The sequence below is a fragment of the Pongo pygmaeus genome, chromosome 10, assembly GCF_028885625.2.
Source record: "Pongo pygmaeus isolate AG05252 chromosome 10, NHGRI_mPonPyg2-v2.0_pri, whole genome shotgun sequence".
NCBI classification, from domain to species: Eukaryota; Metazoa; Chordata; class Mammalia; order Primates; family Hominidae; genus Pongo; species Pongo pygmaeus.
Window position 1 is genome coordinate 125,272,763 of NC_072383.2, and position 23,839 is coordinate 125,296,601.

At 40.2% G+C, this 23,839-nt stretch overlaps 1 long non-coding RNA gene across 1 annotated transcript; it reads left to right on the plus strand.

Annotated features, from left to right (window-relative positions):
- The first annotated feature begins 2,384 nt into the window (after positions 1 to 2,384).
- Positions 2,385 to 5,441, plus strand: LOC129009819 (uncharacterized). Its single transcript, XR_008492853.1, has 3 exons — positions 2,385 to 3,750; positions 4,546 to 4,700; positions 5,342 to 5,441. It is a non-coding gene; the product is annotated as an uncharacterized LOC129009819 (long non-coding RNA).
- The last annotated feature ends 18,398 nt before the right edge of the window (positions 5,442 to 23,839 follow it).

Here is a 23,839-nt window from a genome sequence, read left to right on the forward strand (position 1 = left end):
AATGGGGACGCATAGGCCTAGACCACATTTACGTTAGAAATTCAGCGGTCTTTTTGTAAGCAATAGATGAAGTAATCTAAAAATGGACACACCCAAAGTAACAGACTATCTCTCTTGACTCCTGACTCCGTGAAAATAGGTCTTTATGCATATCTTTGTTTTTAGAAAACATTAACGATTGAATAATTCAAGGCACTCTCCTTGGTGCTGAAGAAGGTCTAAGGAGATCTACACCACAGAGGCTGCACCCACTCCTCAGCCTTGCTGAGCCACACCATTCTCATCTCTACAGCATCCACCTCTCTTGGCTCTTGTAAAGACTGAGACATGCCATCAGGCTTACTGTAAGCACTGAACAACTGTGAGGCTTTGATGCTCTCCCACTGCCATACCAAGGGGCAAGTTTTCTGGACTTGCCTGACCTTATAGCAGAATAAGTACTTTTATTTCACTGAACAAAGTTTAGAGATCCTTTTACATCATTGAACAAAGTTTAGAGATTTGGAGATTATTCGTTTTTAATTTCTGTGGATCGGCTTATACTTCTCTTTTGCAAATTGAAACATCATGGAAGATTTTTTGGAACTTAGGTTGAGAATTATACATGGCTTCAGAGTTGCTGTGGAATTCTATCTCCATGGGGCTGTCTGTCTATATAACGGTCATGCACTTTCCAGAGCCTGCTTCAGTACCTGCCATACTATGGCCACTCTGCCAATATTTTTGACCAACAGATGGCTTTTGATGGCAGAGAAACTTCTATTTAGCAAGTGTTCCTTTTGCCCTTAAACTTTTCCACCTGTTGTTTGCACCAGCAACTCCCATGGCAAATGTGAAAAAGCAAAGAATAAGGAATATTACAAGATGGGACTAACATCAAAATGTGTGTTTTCATCAAGCATGATCAGGAACCTACTGATAATTGAAGGTATCTAAAACCAAAGGAGTCCCTTAGATAAGATGCTGCAAATCATTCCAAAGGGGTGGTGGGAAGAGGACTTGGGATTTGAGGAGAGATACAAAAGAGAATTTGTCTATAAACTTATTTAATCCTTAATTAAAATGTGGACTTTAGATATTATTATGTACTCCTATTCTACAGGTAAGGGACCAACCTTCAGGAGTTTACTTATGTTGCCAAAGGTCACGTTACTAGTTAGGAGATAATCGCAGGGCAGGGACCCTTCCTTGTCGTTGCTGAAGCCTTAGTTCTGAGAACAGCCTGGACTGCAGTTGTGTGTTTCATATTTTTTAAATAATTAATAATAAATATATTAGGTAGGGAAGTGGACCCTTTAAAACAGGTTTTCTCCACTGTATTAGTCTGTTCTCACACTGCTATGAAGAACTCCCTGAGACTGAGTAATTTATAAAGAAAAGAGGTTTAATTGACTCGCAGTTCTGCATGGCTAGGGAGGCCTCAGGAAACTTACAATTATGGTGTAAGGCACCCACTTATAGCGTGTCCGGAGAAAGAAAGTGCAAGCAGGGAAAATGCCAGATGCTTATAAAACTATCAGATCTCATGAGACTCACTATCGTGGGAAAATCACCCCAATTATCCAATTACCTCCACCTGGTCCCGCCATTGACAAGTGGGGATTATTACAATTCAAGGTGAGATTTAGGTGGGGACACAAAGCCAAACCAGATCGTCCACCTTGGTATGATTGACATTTTGCATCAGATGATTCATCATCCTGGGAGGCCGTCCTATACACTGTAGAATTATTGACAGCATCTCGACCTCTACCCACTAGACTCCAGTAGCGTCCTGCCCAGTTATAGCAACTAAAGATGTTTCCACACATTTCCAAATGTCCCTGCCGCAGTAGGAGGAGGCAAAATTGATGCTTGAGAATCACTGCATTAATCCAGGAGATTCTTTAAACTGTTCACTGTGATATTACGCAGGCATCTCAGAGCCAGTGTCTCATGGCCATGGCCAGAGTCTTGACTTTCATGGTTAAACCTGCTTTAAAACACTGCACAAAGCCTAGCGTGTAGAGGGCAGAGTGGCTGGGTGTGGCTCTGTGATGCATTCCAGGGTGACCAAACAGGGATTATGTCTAGACAAGAGTTTCTGTTGAATTTTACCATCCTATGGAGTACTTCGTGAGGGAACTCACAGTGTGTCCAATCCCACAAAGATGGCAGAGAAAGGCTGCATTCATTCAGGTTGACTATAATGAATAACGATTTATTTTGCAATACTAATGAAATGGGTGTATGTGTTGTTGTTGCTGGGTTTTTTTTTTTTTAGACCAAATTTTGAATACAAATATCTGGTCCCTGAAGAAATATTCCTGATTTGATTTTATCCTGTGTTGCAAACTGGGTTTTGTATGTGACTCTTTTGTAAGGAGTTTCAGTACATCCCTCCTTCTGCAACCCGTGCATATCTTATTTACCCCCAAGCTTCTAAGGTCAATATAGGACCCTACTTTTTTCAAGTGCTATTGATTAGTTGCCTGTTTAGACTTTTGCTATATGAATTACATTTTTTAAAATGATAATCAAAATGTAATATTGAACACAATTTAGGGCATTATGTCATAAATATTTACTAAGACAATGTTTGCATTTCATAATCTATAATACATATTGATTTTAGTATCACATTTACAGATTGATTCTGAGTAATTAGCACAGATTTCTAAAAGAAACTTTATGGGATGCTGAGACATGAATAAAAACAACTTTATTCCTTTGGGAAGGACAACCCACATGCTAAGATGATACTGCACGTTGTTATAGCCCGAAGGGCCCTCTTTCCACAGGGGAGCAGTGAGTAGAGGTTGCCCATCTGGATTCCCAAGTCAGATAGATATGGATTCAGATCCCAGCTCTGCTGCTTGCTACCCAAGAGACCATGGACTGTGGACTCTTTAGGTCTCAGGGTTTTAGTTTGTTGTCTGTTTTTCATTTCCAAAACCAGTAAATGATAAGATATTTTCCATAAGATGGCGGTGGTGAGTAAATGTAATTATATGTCTAAAGCTTTGAGCATGAAAGCTGGCACACATTTAAGTAAGTGCTTGATAAATGTTAATTCTTACAACTATTAGTATCATTTAGATTTAGATTGCTGAGTTAGTGGGAAATAATGCCTTTATCATGTGAGGAATCCCTGTTCTCAAAAGGAGTTATTATCATTAGAATGCGAACTGTTTTCAAAACAAGCTAATTGACCATTTTATTCAGAAGCACCATCTGCTACTCATTAGAGTCTAGGTTTTTGTCAGCTCAGGGGTGCCCATATATGAGTTGATAACCCTATTTCAGTCTTGGTTGTTGAATCCTCAGTGTCTGGGGTTGACTGACTATCAGGTATCTGCATCTCTGAAAGTAATTTTCAGCAGTGAGTTTTTAGTTAGGTTCTTTCGTTATAGTTCTGGATAATTAACACTAAAATGAGACGTCTTAGAAGGCCTTGGCTCAGATAATTGAGAGAAGTGAATGTTGAACAAGATTCAGGAAGGGAAGAGCTGGGAGACCCCAATGTCTGGATTTCATGCTCCTTTTCTCCAAGCACATCCACTGTGGGGCTTGGCCTCAATCCCCTAGATGTCTTCAATATAATCTTCAATTGTCAGGAGAAGAGAGCTTGATGGACCTTGCTTGGACCAAATGCCTTCACCACTAACTCAGTCAGCTATGGCGATGGGTCAAGGACCTGGTGGTTTTACAGAGAAGGCCCCTGGTCAAATCTTTGTGAATGAAGCAACCATTCTGATGTTCAATAACGGGGTAAGTGCTGGCCAATGATGTCATTATCGTCCATCCTGTGGCTCCCACACATCAGTGATCTTATTAGATACCTGCGAGTTAAACCCACTACCTCAGAATTCCATAGGAATGAGTTGTTTTTAAAGTTCTTCAGAGTTAATTTGGATGCTCAGTCATTATAAAGAACTATCTTCATCCTACAAAGACTGGTGTTTTTTCTTTCCTTGTTTATCTTGGAATTTTTTTCCAATTGCAGCCTTGAAAACCGTTTCCAATAATGTTAGAATTTGCTTAAAAGATTGTAAAAGACAGTAATCTGGATTGTAATACTGGCTCAAAGAGACCATACCAGGAGCCAATCATGCTAAATCTACAGAATTTGTAAAATGCCAAACTTTAAAATACTGAATTACAATGTTAAGACAAGTTCCATAGTGTGATAAAGTCTATGTGGTAGTTACTAGTTTACACACATTTTCCTACACTTAGTGTAACTTTCTGCTAATTAAATACAATTGTTTTAAATTAGCTGATGTGTGTTTTATGTGATATAGCTTTACATCCTAAGCCAGAATAAAAATATTCTGAGAGTGACAGTCTTTCTTCATTATTTCATCTCTTGTCCTGCATAATTTTGTTTTTAAGTTAGATTTTGATATTAAATTGGTTAAATAAATTAAAGGAAGAAATGAACACTAGGAAAACAAAACGAGGGAGATGGCTTCAGGCCAATTTATCTTAACAAGCAAAAACACTACCTGTTCTTTTAAAAGCTTTTAAAAACAGTGACATTCAGGCTCTTCCATTTCTGTCTAGAATGCACCAGTTTATGCCAAACTATCTGTACTATTGAGAACAACAAAAATATCTGACCAAAAACACCAAAGAGTGACATTTTAAAAGACATCAAGGAACTCTCAAGGCTTCCAGAGTTGGAAAGATCAAGAAAGAGAGAATGCAACTTCATTAAGGTGAGCCTAGAATTTTATGTTGTATTTTCCTTCTAAGACATTTATTAGATTTTTAAGTGGTGTGGGCCAGAGAGGCTGAATAGAAAGTGTGTAAAATGTAGAGTAGGTGAGCAGAGATTTTAGTCATCTCACAGTGATGGGGAAAAAAAATTGAGGTTATGGTTTCCATGGTAGGAATGAATTGAGGGGCCAACATAACATGGAGAAGGGAGATCGGGTAAATAAGCCCAATGTTCGGAGCTAATTTTCCTCTCAACAAGTTTACTGATGTGTCACCAAGGTCATATATGAGGGCAGCAAAACTAAGCACAAAGCGGTAGCTAAAAACTTAAATTTTGGAGTTTTCACAAGTCTTACAGTGCTGGGGTGTGAAACTGAAGTGTAGGGTTCACCTAAAAGAAGGATCCTACTGAACAACTCAGAATTAGATTGGGAACTCTGAAGGACTTTACCCTATAGGCACAAGAAAGCTAGCAATATCTCAGATGTATAAAGACTGAAACCCAGCCTCACATCCATCCATATTCCAGATTAGATAAAATTGATAATCTCCTACACAAACTATCTTCTATTAATATAAAATATCTTCTATTCAGATTCATTCAGATGCTATAATTTTTATTTTATCATTCCAACACCAGACACAAAAAGGAAGAGGACACAGAAGTGGAGGCAGTTCAATGAAAAGGATGACGAGAAGGAGACTGTCCACAAATAAATTTCACTTATAAAAGTTCAGATAAAAATTCTAGAACTGGGTTTTTATGGTTTTAGGTCTTGTGTTTAAATCTTTAATCCACCTTGAGTTAATTTTTGTATAAGGTGTAAGTTTCAGTTTTCTGCATATGGCTAGCCAGTTTTCCCAACAACATTTACTAAATATGGAATCTTTTCCCCTTTGCTCGTTTTTGTCAGGTTTGTCAAAGATCAGATGGTTGTAGATGTGTGGCGTTATTTCTGAGGCTCTGTTCTGTTCCATTGGTCTATATATGAGTTCATGTCCTTTGCAGGGACATGGATGAAGCTGGAAACCATCATTTTCAGCAAACTAACACAGGACAGAAAGCCAAACACGGCATGTTCTCACTCATAAGTGAGAGTTGAACAATGAGAAAACATAGACACAGCAAGGGGAGCATCACACACACTGTGGGTGGGGGGCTAGGGGAGGGATAGCATTAGGAGAAACACCTAATGTAGATGACGGGTTGATGGGTGAAGCAAACTACCATGGCACATGTATACCTATGTAACAAACCTGCACATTCTGCACATGTATCCTATGACTTAAAGTATATATAAAAAAGAAATTCTATAACTGAAAAATATAAGTGAATTAAAAACATAGTTATTATATTTAAGAGCATGTTAGACACAGGTAAAGAGAGTTCTGGTGATTTCAAAAATATGTTGGTAGTAAATATTCAGATTTAAGAATAAAAAAATAAAAAGAAGGGAAGACACACAGGAGCCGAAGAGGCATGTAAGGGAGTGTTGTGGTTATGTCTATGTCACAAACATCTCCCAAACTTAGTGACATAATAAAACCATATTATTATTAAATAGTTATCATGAATGAGTAATTTGGACAAAGGCACTGTAGAGCCAACTCACTGAAGCTCCATGCTGTCTGGCATGTCATGTAGGATGACACAAACTACTAGATGCAGAAATATCAAAGGTTGAGTATTTTATATGTCTGGTGCCTTTGTGTTCCCCCAAATGAGCTCTCTCTCCAGCAGATAATTCTTCTGTGGAATTCTTCAGTGACTCAGCTCCAAATAGGAGCATTTCAAGAGTATGTATTTCAACAAAGAAATATTAGAAGATGACAGTGTCCTTGCAGTATCTTTTAGGGGCTATCAGAACATGATTTCTGCTATATTCTATCATCGGAGCCTTAATAATGTCAACTATAATTCAAGGGAAGATCAAATAACCTTCGCCTTTCAAGGAAAGGAGTAACAAAGAATGTGCAGGCATTTTTGTCCACCATTGACATGGAAAAAAAAAATCTATCAAGGATTTCCAGTTTCAGATTCTACCTATAAAGAGTTCAGAAGTCATTATTCATAGCCTTACAAGTAAATAAATAAAAAAATAAATAAATGGAATATACAGAAAGTCCATAACTTCTCTTGGACTCATCAGATAATTGAGATCACAGACCAAACTGACATCCCCAAATCTAAAAGGACAAGCAAATCCAGAAAGACAGCACAAGTGAGACCTTTTTATGTGGAGTAGAAGCCACAAAAAATATAAACTTGAGAAGAAAATCAGAGGCATTACATTACCCAACTTCAAACTATACCACAAGTCTGCAATAAACAAAGCAGCATGGTACTGGTACAAAAACACACATAGACCAATAGAACAAAATACAGAACCCAGAAATAAAGCCATACGCCTACAACCATCTGATCTTTGACAAAGATGACAAAAATAAACAATGGAGATAGGACTCCCTGTTTAATAAATAGTGCTGTGATAACTGGCTACTCATATGCCAAAGAGTAACACTGGACCCCTACTTCTCACCATGTACAAAAATAACTCAAGATGTGTTAAAAATTTAAATGTAAGACCTCAAACTTTAAAAATCCCAGAAGAAAACCTAGGAAATACCATTCTGGACATCAGCACTGACAAAGAATTTATGACTAAGTCCTCAAAAGCAATTGCAATAGAAACAAAAATTGATAAGTGGGACCTAATTAAACTAAAGAGTTTCTGTGCAGCAAAAGAAACTATCAATAGAGTAAACAGACAACCCACAGAATGAAAGAAAATATTCACAAACTATTAATCCAGTGATAGTCTAATATCCAGAATCTATAAGAAACTTAAGTCAACAAGCAAAAAACAAATAACCCCATTAAAAAGTGAGCAAAGGACATGAACAGACACTTCTCAAAAGAAGACATATAAGTGGTCACAAAACCTATTGCTCAATATTACTAATCATCAGCAAAATGCAAATCAAAACCACAATGAGATACCATCTCATACCAGTCAGAGTGGTGATTATTAAAAAGACAAAAAAAAATAGACACTGGTGAGGCTATACACTGCTTGTTGGAATGTAAATTAGTCCAGTCACTGTGAAAGACAATTTGGAGATTTCTTAAAGAATTAAAAACAGAACTACCATTTGACCCAGCAATCTCATTATTGGGTATATACTCAAGGGAAAATAAATAATTCTACAAAATTCTGTGGCATTAGCAGCATGCATGTATGTTTATCACAGCACTGTTCACAATAGCAAGGACATGGAATCAACGTAGGTGCACATCAATGGTAGATTGGATTAAAAAATAAAGTGGTATAGACACACCATGGAATACTACCCCGCCATAAAAAAAGAAAAAAATCATGTCCTTTGCGGTAACATGGGTGCAACTTGAGGCCATCATCCTAAGTGAATTAGTGCAGTGACAGAAAACCAAATACTACATGTTCTCACTTATAAATGGGAGCTAAATATTAGGTAATCATGGACATGTAGATGGCAACAATAGAAACTGGGGACTACTAGAAGTGGAAAGGGGAACGAGAGAAAGGGGTGAAAAACTACCTGTTGGGCACTATGCTCACTAGCTAGGTGATGAGATCATTCATAAACCAAATCTAAATGTCACACAATATGCCCATGTAACAAATGTATACGTGGAACCCCAAATCTGAAATGAAAGTTAAAAATATTAAAAACAATGCAACTCCAAAGTAAGAAAAAAATATATAATCCCCAAACTGCCCAATCAAACAATGGCAAAAGTCCTGAAGAGACACTTTACCAAAGAAAATACAGTGTTTTGGTGGCAAATAGTATATGAAAAGATGTTCAACATCATTCACCATTAAGGAAATGCAAATGAAAATAATGACGCAATGCAATTGTGCAACTATTAGTGTGGTCTTGTATTGCTGGTGGGAAGACAAAATGGTACTGCCAATTTTGAGGAAAATTTGGCAGATTCTCAACAAGTATAACATAGTCTTATCATCACAATTCAGCTACCATGTTCCTAAGTATTTAACCAACTGACTTAAAAATGTATTTTTGGCCAGACTCAGTGGCTCATGACTCAGCACTTTGGGAGGCTGAGGCAGGTGGATCGCCTGAGTTCAGGAATTCAAGACCAACCTGGGCAGCATGGCAAAACCCCATCTCTACAAAAAATACAAAAATTAACTGGGCATGGTGGTGCATGCCTGTAGTCCCAGCTACTTGGGAGGCAAAAGTGGGAGAATTGCTTGTGCTTTAGAGGCTGAGTTTGCAGTGAGCTGAGATCATGCCACTGCACTCCAGCCTGAGCAACAGAGCAAGACCCTGTCTCAAAAAAAAAAAAAGTATGTTCACACCAAATTCACATATGAATATTTTAATAGATTTATTCATATTCAACAGACACTGGAAGTAATGGAGATATAGTTTTATAAATGATTAGATTAAAAAACCTGGTACATCCATACAATGGTATATTGTACACTAATGTAAAGGACTGAGCTGTTCAGAAACATGAAAATGTGAATGAATCTTAAATGTATATTGCTACTGAAAATGACCAATCTGAAATGGCTACATGTTGTATGAGTCATGAAAAAACAAGGACATTTTGAGGAACTGTCATAGCATAAAGAAGCCTAAGAAGATATGGCTACTAGATGGAATAAGGTATTCTGGATGAGATCCTGAAATAGAAAAAGGACATTAAAGAAAAACTAAGAAACCAAAATTAACCTGAAATAAGTATGGATTTTAATTAATGATTGTATTAGTCCATTCTCATTCTGCTAATAAAGACACACCCAAGACTGGGTAATTTACAAAGGAAAGAGATTAAATTGACTCACAGTTCAGCATGGCTGCAGAGGCCTCAGGAAACTTACAGTCACGGTGGAAGGGGAAGTAAACATGTCCTTCTTCACATGGCAGCAGGAAGGAGAAGTGCAGTGTGAAGCCCCTTATAAAATCATCAGATCTCAAGAGAAATCACTCACTATCCTGAGAACAGGATGGAGAAAACCACCCCCATGATGCAATTATCTCCACCTGGTCCCTCCCATGACACGTGGGCATTATAAGACCTACAATTCAAGATGAGATTTAGATGGGGACACAGTTAAACCATATCAATTGTAATGTATTAATGTTGATTCATTAGTTGTGACAAATGTTTCATATTAATGTAAGATGTTAACACAAAATGAAACTCAGTGTGGGGTATGTAGGAACTCTCCCTATTATATAAATTTATAATTTTATATATCTAAAACTATTTTGTTTTATTTCTTTTTTAAAAAGCCTACCAAATTTGTATCTAGACTCTTAGAGGAAGAGAGAATAGGGTAGAAAAAATATTTGAAAAAAATCACGGATAAGAAATATCTAAACTTGATCATGGAAATGTAGGCATAGATTAAAGAATTTCTACTAACCCAATGCAAAAGGAATACAAGGAAAATAAAACACTTAGACGCACCAGTGCAAACCAATGAAAAGCAAAAACAAAGGGAAAAACACACATTCTATTCAAAGGGGCAATAATAAGAATTTTAGCTAATTTCTCAGCATACAAAATTGGCCAGGCACAGTGGATGGCTCATACCTATAATGCCAGCACTTTGGGAGGCTGAGACAGGAGGATCTCTTAAGACCATGAGTTCTAGGTCAGCCTGGGCGACATTGTAAGATCCTGTCTCTACAAAAGAATTTAAAAAAATATTAGCTGGGTGTGGGAGCACATGCCTGTGCCCCCACACAGTAGCCAGCTACTCAGAAGGCTAAGGTATGAGGATCACTTGAGTCTGGGAGGTAGAGGCTGTAGTAAGCAGTGATTGCACCACAGCTCTCCAGCCTGAGAGACACAGCAAGACCCTGTCAAAAACACACACACACCACAAAACCAAAATTAAGTCTGAAGACAACCAAATTACGTAGAGAGTAGAATGATACACATTGGAGACTTGGAAGGGTCAGGGAGTGGGGGGAGGGGGTGGATGATGAGAAATTATTTAATGGGTACAATATGCATTGTTCAGATAATGGACACACTAAAATCTCAGACTTCACCCCTAGACAAAACAACCATTTAATAAAAAATAGCATTTGTACCCTTACATTTATAGAAATTAAGAAAAAGAGATAGCTGAAAGAAAATGCCTGTCATCTTTGAATTCTCTATCTAAAAATAACATAATAAAAAAGTTTAAAATGAAGGCAAAATGAAAATTTATATAAAAGAAAGACTGAGAGAATTCAGTGCCACCAAATGTACACTAAAAACCTTACAATTTGTTAGTGTGTTAGGTTGTTCTTGCATTGCTATAAAGACATATCTAAGGTTGGGGTCATTTATAAAGAAAAGAGGTTTAATTGGCTTATGGTTCTGCAGACTTTACAGGAAGCATGGTGCTGACATCTGCTTCTGGTAAGGCCTCAGGGAGCTTCCAATCATGGCAGAAGGCAACAGGGAGCCAGCACATCACATCGCAAGAGCAGGACAAAGAGAAAAGGGAGGAGGCACCACATACTTCTAAACAACCTCTTCACTCATCGCCACGGAGATGGTGCTAGGCCATTCATGAGGGATTCATTCCCATGATCCCAGCCCCCCCCACCAGGCCCACCTCTAACACTGGGGATTACATTTCAACATGAGACTGAAGGGGACAAGTATTCAAACCACATCAGTTAGTTTTAGGGATAGGAAAATCATTTCAGACAGATAAATAGAAATGAAGAAAAGAAAAATGAACGCAAAATTTAAAAAAATCTGTGATAAATCTAAACCGCATAAATCAATCATAATAACAATAATAACTTGTGAGTTTCAAAATGTATGTAGAACTTAAAAATGTGAATCCAACAAATCAAAAGACAGAAGAAATGGATTGAAGTAAAGTGTCTTAAATTGTTAACACTTTTAAGGTTATGATGAAAGCATTAATTTATATTTAATTATTATGAATTATGAATCAAAGATGTACGTCATAGTCTCCACGGGAACTGAATAATATGCTAATGGAGGACGCTAAACCAAAATAATCTGTTAATGCAAGGATTCAAGAGGAGGGAAAAATGAAGGTAGCAAACAGAAACAAACCTGAACACAAACATATCACTAAAATCATCACATGTAAATTAACCAACATCCAATAAAAATTCAAGCTTTGTCAAACAAGATAAAAAGTACAACTGAGCCACATAATGCTTACACTATAGGGATCTTAAATATGAAGACATTTCTTCATATTTAAAATATGGAAGAATAAAATTAAAAGCCCAGGGAAGCATTATTCAGACAAGAAACAAAAGTAGGCTGGCACTCTTTTAACAGATTTTATGGCAAAAAGTGCTTCAAAGTATACGATGATGTGACAAGAAAGCAAGTCTAAATAGCATATACAAGTGGAAAGCAAAAATTTGACAGAACCAAAGGAAGAAATATAAGAAGTAGACAATCACAGTGGGAGATTTTCACAAACCTCTTTTAACTAGTAGAGCTCTGGCATAAAATGTTTAGGAATATAGGAGTTTTGCACCACAGAAATACAGGCTTGATCCAAATGGCGTATTTAGAACGCAGCAGCCAACAATCACAGAACACGGAATATGTACCCAAATTGACCACAAGCTTTACCACCCAGCCAATTGTAAGCCATTCAAATAATTGAAATCGTAGAGTATCTTCTTTTCTCGCTGTGGAATAAAACTAGGATGATGATGATGGCAACTGCACCAGCCCTAAATGGACAGACTTAAAGAAATCATCTTCTAAATAGAGCATGTCAAAGAAATCATGCTGTAAATTATGAAATACTTTCATCTGAGTAATTATGAAAATACTATATATGAAAGACAGCTAGGCTAGGCACGGTGGCTTACACTTGTAATCCCAGCACTTTGGGAGGCTTAGGCTGGCAGATCACTTGAGGTCAGGAGTTTGAGACCAGCCTGGTCAACATGGTGAAACACTGTCCCTACTAAAAATACAAAAATTAGCTGGGAATAGTGGCGCACACCTGTAATCCCAGCTACTAGGGAGGCTGAGGCTGGAGAATCACTTGAACCCAGGAGGCTGAGGTTGCAGTGAGCCACGATTGTGCCACTGCACTCCAGCTTGGGTGACAGCGAGACACTCCATCTCAAAAAAAAAAAAAAAAAAAAAAGGGCAGCTAAAGCCATATTAAGCCATATTTGAAAGGAAAAGTATAGCAATAAATGCACATATTAGCATAGAATTGCCCTGGACTTGGGGACTCAGGGTGACCTCCCTTTCCGCAGTGGCAGAGTAGTCGGACCTTCAGGCCACCCCAGCTTCTTTTCTGGCCAGGGAAGGGCTTCTGGCCTCCCAGACACACAGAGGCCTCTAAGCTCTGCCCAAAGACCTGGCAGCCAGGCAGGGCTCAGCTTGCTGGGGATGTGGTGGAGTAGGATGAAGGAGGGAGAAGGACAAGATGTGTGTGTTAAGGAACAGAAAGGGGTCGTGGCTCTGTCTTGCCCCCTCCCCAGGTTCTGAAGTGTGGTGGGGCTCAAGCCATGATCCCTCAGTCCAGCAGAAATCTGTTCCAGTGGCCTAGCATCTCCACACACAGGACAGACTCCACTCTAGCCCCTTAGGCTCTCCCTCCTCCAGCACCTGCTGGTTCTTTACTCACTGTGAGATCTCTGTACAAAATAGTGAGAAACATCAAACCTTGGCATCTACGCCCTGGAGCTCTGACACTTGAAGTGAGAATTGCAATTCTCCCAGCAAGGATCTTACCTAGGACCCTTTCCTCTTATTTATTTACTGATTTATTTTAGAGACAGGGTCTCCCTCTGTTGCCCAGGCTGGAGTGCAGTGGTGCAATCATAGCTCACTGCAGCCCGAATCTCCTGGACTCAAGCGATCCTCCTGCCTCAGTCTTCTGAGTAGCTAGGACCACAGGCCCATGTCACCACATCCAACTATAAATATATATTTTGGTAGAGATGGGGTCTTGCTATGTTGCCCAGTCTGGTCTCGAACTCCTGGTCACAAGAAGTTCTCCTATCTTGACCTCCAAAAGTGCTGGGATTACAGATATGAGCCACCTCAACCGATCCCCTTCCTCCTAAATTGCCCTTGCTGTCCCTCCCTGGAAGCCACAGCCTTTTGGCTACACATTCATCCCACAGATATTTGCCAGGTACCAGCTCAGGTGAGGCCCTGGGCTGAGAAATTGGTAAAATGGCAGCCCGCCCCCCAACCCCCTTCTCTGCATGGCGACCTTCAGAAGAGGGGCTCAGAAGTGTGGCAGTTTGCAATCCACAGTGAGATGGGGAAGAGGAGAAGGGGAGGAAAAAAGGGCTCCAGAGGAGTGGGGGGCTCTGTGACCCAGGAGGGGCACCCTGGAGAGACAAAAGCCTGCACAGAGCAGGTGGCAACAGACAATCCCAGGCTCCGGTCAGAACTCTCCCACCTGCGCACGTAACGTGGGTGCCTTTCATTGTGTAATTACATTCACTAAAGTTGACTAAAAACAAGCCGTGGAGAAAACACATAGAGGATCTTTTCCTGTCTAATAGCAGATTAAACAAGCTCCAGGCCACACAAAACCTATTTTCTATGCGTTTTATCCAGTTTTCAGAACAGGCATGAGACGTTTCTTTTAAACATCATTTTGTTTGTTGAAAATTCTTAAGCTTCCCCAGCGACCCAGACCTAGAAACCCTCCCACAAACGCATTCATTGATTTGGGACCTTAGGGGACCCTCCTCTTTTTCCTTGGAAATGCTTATTCACCTCATCCCCAGCACAGCAGGGCTCAAGATACACGAGATCATGTTTCCTCAAGTCTCCTGCAACAAGAAGGAGGGGGAGGAAAATCAATATGTGTGATCATCATTCTTCTCCATCCGCCGTAAATAGGTTGAGGAAGGTCATTATTCATCTCCGCTGGCGAAAATCGGATTATAAGTGCTGGGGAAGCTGAAAGCAAATTTCAAGACCAAAATATGTGTCTTCCTCCATGGCTGAACTGCCTGCTGAGGGATTTTTAATTGCATATGCCCGTTTCGAGATGTACGGCATGATTCCAGGCTTGGATCTTGGGTCTGTAGTTTCTAGGCTGTCATTCTTACCTTTTAATCAGTTATTAAAATGAGTATATAGCAACTTTCCAATATAGAATTCACGGGTTTTTTTTTGTTTGTTTTTTTTTTTTTTTTTTTGAGACGGAGTCTCGCTCTGTCGCCCAGGCTGGAATACAATGGCACGATCTCGGCTCACTGCAAGCTCCGCCTCCCGGGTTCAGGCCATTCTCCTTCCTCAGCCTCCCGAGTAGCTGGGACTACAGGCGCCCGCCACCACGCCAGGCTAATTTTTTTTATACTTTTAGTAGAGAAGGGGTTTAGCCGTGTTAGCCAGGATGGTCTTGATCTCCTGACCTGGTGATCTGCCGGCCTTGGCCTCCCAGAGTGCTGGGATTACAGGCATGAGCCACCGCCCCGGCCCATGGTTATTATTAAATAGAGTATTATTATTATTAGAGGAAAGCATGGAATTATATACGGAAAGGCATATTTTCTGGTACCGCTTTGCCGCCAGCCAAAAAATGCAAAGAGCCCCTGCGGATATGTATGAAATTGTCCAGCTCCCAATGCCCTCAACCCAGTGCCCAGGAATGAATTAATCCCACAGCACCCTTGTGAAGAAAGACAAAGCAAGCAAAGTTTAACTGGGCCTGGACATGAGGTTAAAGAATTAATACTATGTGATGGGTAGGTTGGCAGAAGCACAGAATACACGTGGACTCTATTTACACCAGCACTGTGGTGGAGTGACCTTTAGTTGCAGCTCAAGTGCCTGGGGCATCCATGGTGACACAGGCAGGTGAACTCAGCATAGACTATATGGCATCCACTGTGCACCCAAGTCTAGGTTAGTGTGTTGGTTCCCGAGAAAAAATAAAAAGATATGTGCTACCTTTCGAAAAGCATGCAGCCTTGGCTGGGAAGACAAGGCACAGCCACATAGAAAGTATAGGGCTGTGGGCTATTCTTTTTATAAAGGTGATGCTTTGTACCATATTCTCCTTATATTTACTCACTCCTCAACAAGCACACACTCCCATGCTCACACTCCTCCTTCCACTTGAGCTACTTAAACTAGACATAATGTATGGTGTCTTCGTCATGATCTATATTTAAATTATAGTGACACATTACCAAGATTCGGGGTCTGCATTCCTCTTGCTGTGGTGAGAGGGAATCTTGATTAGGTACAAGGCGGTATTTTGTGTCTTTGCATTCTTACTGTCAAAGCAGAGGGCACGAGTGACCGACAGCACTTTGAAGGTAAAAGCAGACTACATGTCTTCACATTTCACAGAACTGGGTCCTTCTGTCAACAAGATATTAAACTTTCTCTGGCTTACTTTTAAAACCTCTGCTATGTTTTAACTGTCTTATTTGGAAATCAACAAATAAAAGTTTCCCTAGCTTTTTTCTTCTATTATTTCCCTCCCCAAATTGTTTTTTTAAAGATAATTATGCCACAACTGCCTTATGATACTGGATTTTCCAGAGAGGAATTCAGTAAGAGATGAATGGCCCTTGAGCTCTATCTGTGGGTCCTTCCTTCCTCCCTCCCTCCCTCCCTCCTCCCTCCCTCCTTCCCCACTTCCTCCCTCCTTCCCCACTTCCTCCCTCCTTCCCCACTTCCGCCCTCCCTCCTCCCTCCCTCCTTCCCCTCTCCCTCCCTCCTTCCCCTCTCCCTCCCTTCCTCTCTCCCTCCCTCCCTCCCTTCTTTCCTTCCTTTCTTCCTCCCTCCCTCCCTCCCTCCCTCCCTTCCTTCCTTCCTTCCTTCCTTCTTTCCTCATGATGCCTACTCTGCGCTGGGCCCCTTCCTAGTGCCTGGGGAAACAGTGCTGAAAGTGACAGCTTGGGATCCTGGTCTCATGCAGCTTACAGCCTAATGCAGGGATTCAGTCAATAAAACAAGGAAACAGACTATTTTCAGACTGATAATGCTGGGGTGGAAGGGTAAAAAAAGCCAATCTGATGGAGAGAGACTAGAATGGGGGTGGTTGGGCTATCTTATTAGAGTGAACATAGAAGGCTTTTCCTAGGAGGTGACATAAGGAATCCTTCTTCTAAAGGAAAAGGATAAAAAAAGAGCCCAGCCATATGCAGGGGGCTCAGGCAGAAGCAGCAGCAAGTTCAAAGGTCCTAAGATGGGATGGGCATGGACTGATTCAAAATGAAAGACAGACTTCAATAGTGTCAATAGCTTGACGATAATGATTACTTACTACCTGTCCAATTATCAAAAAGCTATTTATTGATAATATTGAGAAAAACCAAAGCATATGCTCAGATAATAGGGATATATCGGTTTGCTTATATTTCTTCTCTAACAAGCCTTATCTATATTTTCATAGGAATATAGAAATATTATTCTAAACTACCAATGGCTTAATATACTTTGCTGAAACAGCTTAGACCCTTGTTTCAAATCATTTTCCTTCCAAAAACAACCTACACACAAACTATTTGCTTTGTTAGTCAGAACAGAACAGAACTGGAATTAGTCACTCATGATAGGTATGAGTCATTTATAAGCCTGTTTTTCTTTTTCCTATTTGTATCTGAGATAATCAGATGAAAATCAACCCCAGCATTATCCAAGCAATTCTATAAATTAAGAAGATATTAATACCCGTGTTCTTTCCCTAGTGATGGTGGTTCTCACCTTTTTTACTGTTCATGCATATTTTCATTCTTTCAAAAGCTGATTTCATTTCTTCCAGTCAAATGCCTTTATTTTTCCACCAAGCTGCTAATATGTTTGCCTTTTAAACCAAGCTAAGCCTGGTTTTTATCTGGACAATTGAATTGTATAACACGTGTCTTGCAACAAAAAAAGCTCTGACAGAAAATGCAGCTGCAGAAACTCAGGCAAAGATGTACCTAGTACTAGGATTTGCTGAGTACAGCAAGAACAAAGGAGAATGAAAGGCTGGTGTGCTAATTTATAAGAAAAATTAAATCCGCACATGATATGTTAATGGCTTTAAAACAGGCTTCCGGCCAGGCGCGGCGGCTCAAGCCTGTAATCCCAGAACTTTGGGAGGCGGAGGTGGGCGGATCACTTGAAGTCAGGAGTTTGAGACCAGCCAACACGGTGAAACCCTGTCTCTATTAAAAATAAAAAAAAATAAAAAAACAATTAGCTGGGTATGGTGGTGCGCATTTGTAGTCCCAGCTACTCGGGAGGCTGAGGCACGAGAATTACTTGAACCCGAAAGGTAGAGGTTGCAGTGAGCCGAGATAGTGCCACTGCGCTCCAGCCTGGGTGACAAAGGCTGACTCCATCTCAAAAATAAAATAAAATAAAATAAAAAACAGGCTTCCATAATTGGAGAATTTGAATGCTTACTGCATAGTTGATGTAATAAAGAATTATTATTACTGTATCTGTAAAGTAATATTTTGGTTTTTAAAAACTACTTTTTTAAGAGAGATACCCATTAAATATCTGTGGGTCATATGGACAACCACAAACAAATTAGAAAGTATTTTCCAATCTTGCAAAAATCTTCAGGACAAATTTTGTTTCCAAGAATGTATTTTCCCTTCAGATAAGAACAGTGACCTGACAATGATTATATTTGGTGCCCAATTTATCGGTGTCACAACTATACAGGAAGTGTGTGTAGTCTTTATACCTTTTAATGTCTCTTCCTCAGGAGTGTGCCAACATTTCGTTTACAGCGTTGTTTTGAATGTGCAGCCGGGAACCCCTTCATAGCTAGTTCAAACCCCATGCCTAAGAGAGATTTTTGAAGGAATTTTTGGCCCTAGTGAGACATTCTTAATGAAAAATTTTCTGTATGTACTAATTAAATCTATGTAATTACAAGGTATTGTGTCATGTTAAAACTTTAACTAGCACCGAATATGTAATTTACATGCACTTATGATAGAGCAGCTCATTATAAGTCTAATTTTCATCCCCGTCATTAGCCAGGCTCATTTGTTTCTCTGATAAAAGAGAACTCTGTCTTTGAGTCAGAGGCAGCCTTATCAAAAGAAAGATGCTTTAGGGAGTAGACCAAGGAAGAGAACTGGGCTTGGAATAGTCCTGATGACAAGGTCCACACACACAGTTATACCACAAGGGGGTTTCTATACCACCTACAAAGAGAGGCAGGAAGCTAAGACCATGAGGGTAAAATCTGCATTGGATTCATTGTTTGGATGGCAGCCATCCTTATAATAAATAAATTAAAGTTTCCCCAACCAAAACCAAAACAACAAAATGTGAAAATGTAAGAAATAGGCAATCACGTTTCATATCCTTTACAGAAATATGGTGTGAGGAGAGTTCTGTCCAAGAAATAACTTAAAATTATATGCACTTGGAATCACCAGGTTTTTTGCTCTGTTGTGCCAAATTCAATTCATGTATCCCTCATGTGGCTCATTTTTACCAACAAAATTACCTCTGGTCTCTATTTTGTCTTAAGCAGCATCTCCCAAAGGAGAGGGGGAGCTTTTCTTTGTCTCTCCACGTTTTCCTGCTGGACCGTGAAATAGAAGCTTCCAGCCCTCGGGAATGTTAGGACGCCCCGCACCACACACATGCACAAATACTTGTACATCCTTGTGGAAGGGCAAAGGGTGTGTCCCATTAGGGAGATGGCAGGATGCTGATATCCTTTTGATCACCTCTCTGTTGAGTGCGGTTAATATGTGAAATGCCTTTGGGAGGCTGAGGTGGGCGAATCACCTCAGGAGTTCAAGACCAGCCTGACTAACATGGTGAAACCCCATCTCTACTAAAAATACAAAAATTAGCCAGGTGTAGTGGTGGGTGCCTTTAATCCCAGCTACTCAGGAGGCTGAGGCAGGAGAATCTCCTGAACCCAGGAGGCAGAGGTTGCAATGAGCCGAGATTGCGCCATTGCACTCCAGTCTGGGCGACAGAGAGAGACTATGTCTCCGAAAAAACAAAAAAGAAAAAAAAATTAAAATTAGCTGGGCATGGTGGCAGGCGCCTGTAATCCCAGCTACTCCAGAGGCTGAGGCAGGGAGAATCGCTTGAACCCGGGAGGCAGAGGTTGCAATGAGCCGAGATAGCACCACTGCACTCCAGACTGGGCCACAGAAAGAGACTCTGTCTCAAAAAAATATATATATATATATATATGTGTATATATATATATATATGTGTATATATATATACACACACATATATATATACACATATATACACATATATATATGAACTGGTTTGTCAAAGGAAAACTCACTGTTGAGTCTCCTGAGCTCTCTGTGCCTGGCTGGGAGCAGGCAGCCTTTGTCCTCTGCATGCATGAGTCCACGGGTCTAGACTCGCAGTACGAAGTCCAGTCATCCCTCGGTATATGCAGAGGGATTGGTTCCAGGGCCCCCACGTAAACCAAAATCTGTGCATACTCAAGGCCTGCAGTTGGCTCTGCAGAACATGCATATGTGAAAAATCAGCCCTCCATGTACCTGGATTTCAGATCCCACAAATACTGTGTTTTCTATCCATGCTTGGCTGAAAAAAATCTGCACATAAGTAGACTTTAGCATTTCCAACCCATATTGTTCAAGGGTCAACTGTATTAAGAAAGCAATTTTACCTCTGATACAACCAACCTAGCATTAGCAGCTATGAAGTTAATATTTTTGATAAGTATTTAACCTTATTTTTTAAAAAAATTCAATTGGTTTCAAACACAGAGGGTAGTCCAGTGAGGTGAGTCATCGCTTTCCAATAAACGTTAGTATTATAACAAGGATTGACAAGAGGATTTAAAAGCATCATCAAACCATGTACCCTCTTCGAGGTAATCGGTCTTGCTGGAGTGCAATGACCCTGACTTGGTCATCTTTCGATTCAAATCACAAGTAAAGGACCCAATGTAATTTTGCTTAAACAAGAGAGAATTTTATTTTTCTCTCATGTCAAAGTCCAAAGGTGAGAAGCCTAGGGCTGAAGTCCTCAGGAATCCAGGTCCTTTTCAGCTTGTACTCAGCTGTGTGGGGCCTTCATTTCCAAGGCTGCCTCACAAGTGGTGGTACCAGCTCTATCAATCATCTTGAAGCACAGAATACAAGAAGGAGGAAGAGACGAGGCACACACGTGGGTCAGTGACATGTGCTGCTTTGTCCTAGAAGCTGCCACGTGACTCTTCTTCTTATATTCCACTGTCTGAAACCTGGTCACCAGGAAAAATGTAGTTGTAATGGAGGTTGGATAATATGCTTTTTAATGTTACTATAGTTAATACATAGTCATCAAGTAAAAATCGGAAGTTCCATTACTGAGGAGGAACGCATGTCAGGGCTAACTAACAATCTCTCTCAGAGGAAGTGTGGTTGTCTGTGAAGGATGAAGCCTAGCACAAGTTTCCAGGCCTGGGTAAGAGGATAAGAAAGCATCATCTCATCTGGAGCAGTACTGGCGCATGATGGGAAACTCCTGCCATCATCGAGACCATGGCTGAGGTACCATGTGCTGGGATAGAGGGTGGAAAGGACATGTAAATGGGAGCAAGCGTCTTGGAGGGTCAGTGGCAGGGCATGTATCTGCCCTCAGCCTGATTCCCTGCCTCTGAAAATGTGGAGATGGTAGATAAACATGGAATTAGAATATTTGCACTGCCTAAATGCAAGAGCTACAATACGGTCACAGAAGATGACATATAGAAAATAGATAGCATGCTTTCACATGCAGAAGGGCAAGCTTTTTATTTTCCTGTCATAATACTACTCCCTTCTTCATGAGCCTACTGGGAGAATTACTAAACTCATTAACTGCTGAGCGCACTGCCTAGCACAGAGGGAGTCCTTGGGGAACAAGAGTCGGTTTTTAAAAAGAAATTAGATAGACTCTTTTAGTTCTACATTAAAAATCGCTTTGGGAAAATGATGGGAGGCCATGTCTTCTTGATCTAAGAGACTGCCTGAGGGGTCATGAGGCATTAGGGGCTACATTCAGAGAAGCCTTTCAAGTCTGTTGTGTTAAACTCTTCTTCCCTGCATGCTGCACACCTTCCCACATGCTGGGCTACCAGGTGTCTCCCTCTGCGCCTGACATTTACAACCTTGGTTGATATTCTGTGGTGAATTCATTACATCACCTCATGCCACACTGTCTAGAATAGAAACAATGAAAGAGGAGCTCCTTTGTTTCCAATGTGATACTCTCAGAGCCCACTTTTGTATGAAGTGAATCATGGGATTCCTATGACCAGGGAGAATTTGTTTTCCTCTCTCCATCTAGTCAAATGTATGGGCTCCATTTCCTAGTGTTTATTTTTCTGCATGGTCATTTTTAAGAAAAATGTTAACCAAATTCCATCGTTGGATCACAAAATCTGTTCAAGTGGCAGAGCTTCAAAAACCACAGTGCTCTATGCAGAAAAATGAAATTATATTAGCAAAATACATCCAAGTTAGTGTTCTCTGTTAAGATGGAAACCAATAAACACTAAATTCTGATATGGACGATATTTAAGAAATAATACACAGTCATGTGTCACTTAATGATGGGGATACTGTCTGAGAAATGCATCAATAGGCAAATTTTGTCATTGTGCAAACATCATAGAGTGTACTTACGCACTCCACGCTAGCTGGCATAGCCTGCTATACACCTAGGCTAGAGGACAGCCCATTGCTTCTAGCCTACAAACCTGGATAGCATGTTAGTATCCTGAGTGCTGCAGGCAATTGTAACACAAGGGTATTTATGTATCTAAGCATATCTGAACATAGAGAAAGTACAGTAGAAACAGTATGGTCATCCTGTGGGACCACTATTATATATGTGATTTCTCATTTACCAAAATGTAGCTATACAGTGCATGACTGTATAAAAAAAATTACATCTATTAACTTGAAGTTTTGTTTTTTCCTGTGCTATGAGCTATCTTTTCCCTTATATGTTTAAATATATAATAGCACCTATTTCAAAGTGTAGTGTTGTAAGAAAGAAATGAAATAATGTTAAAACATTGCTTATTACAGTACCTGCACACAGGTTGTTCCATCCACAACGTATGTTGTTTGGGGAAACTGCATCATAATGAGGTTTCCCAAGTGCTGGTCTAACAGCGAGGGTAGGTCTATATGAAAGATTTCATGCATGCTGTTCAGAGAGTTTTCACCACCCCATGGAGGGCAGTGTGCAGGCCTCTTGTTGCATGGCCCAGGGAGTGGACCATCCCCTAACTGGACAGCTGGCTGGCTGGAAGCAGCTTCAACACTTCTGGCACAGTAAGAAGCAGAAGCAGCAGCTGCTGAATCAGGGGCTGCCAAATCCCAGCACGTCTTTCCCAATGTCAGACCAGGTGAAGACCACAGCCAGCTGGGACTCACACCCACCAAATGCTTGTGATCACCTGCTGTTCAAGTGGAAAGATAGATCCAGTGTTTCCAAAACATCCAATGTTTTAATAAAATGCAGAAAGATGGATGCTATGTTACATCACCAGAATTCTACATGGCAGAAAATGATGAAAGGAATGTGTTTAACATGATGCATGTCCAACAGCACATGCTTCCAGACTGCATCTGCCTGGATGAATGTGGGTTTGTAACATGGGGTCTGGAGAGAAAAGAGGGCTGCATTTTTTCTCTCCTTTTACATTAAAAGGCTTTTCTCTTTTAACTTAATCAGATTATTTCAAAATCAGTGAAATCATATTGAGTTAAAGTTTCTGTTCTTGTTCACAAAGATGCAAGTGAAATTTTGAAAATGATTAAAATAAAGCCCATTTCCGAACAAGTCTGAGACGGTGTGCTGTAGGGATTGGGAGCAAAGATTTGCAGTGGTAAAATCCTCAGCTATCCTGTGGCTTCCACTGGAACTTCCAGTTATATAACTAGCTTGCTTATGTCTTATTTATTTGTCTGTAAAAAGATAATATACTATCCAATTCTATTTATAAATCATTCTTTAAAAGACAAAATTATAGAGAGGGAGAATGGATTAGTGGCTGCCAGGGCTGGGAGTAGCGGTGTCAGGAGGGATGTGTGTTCATAAAGGGACAGCACAAGGGATCCTTGTGATGATGGAGCTGATCTGTGTCGGGACTGTGGCAGTGGAGAGACAAACCACATATGTAAT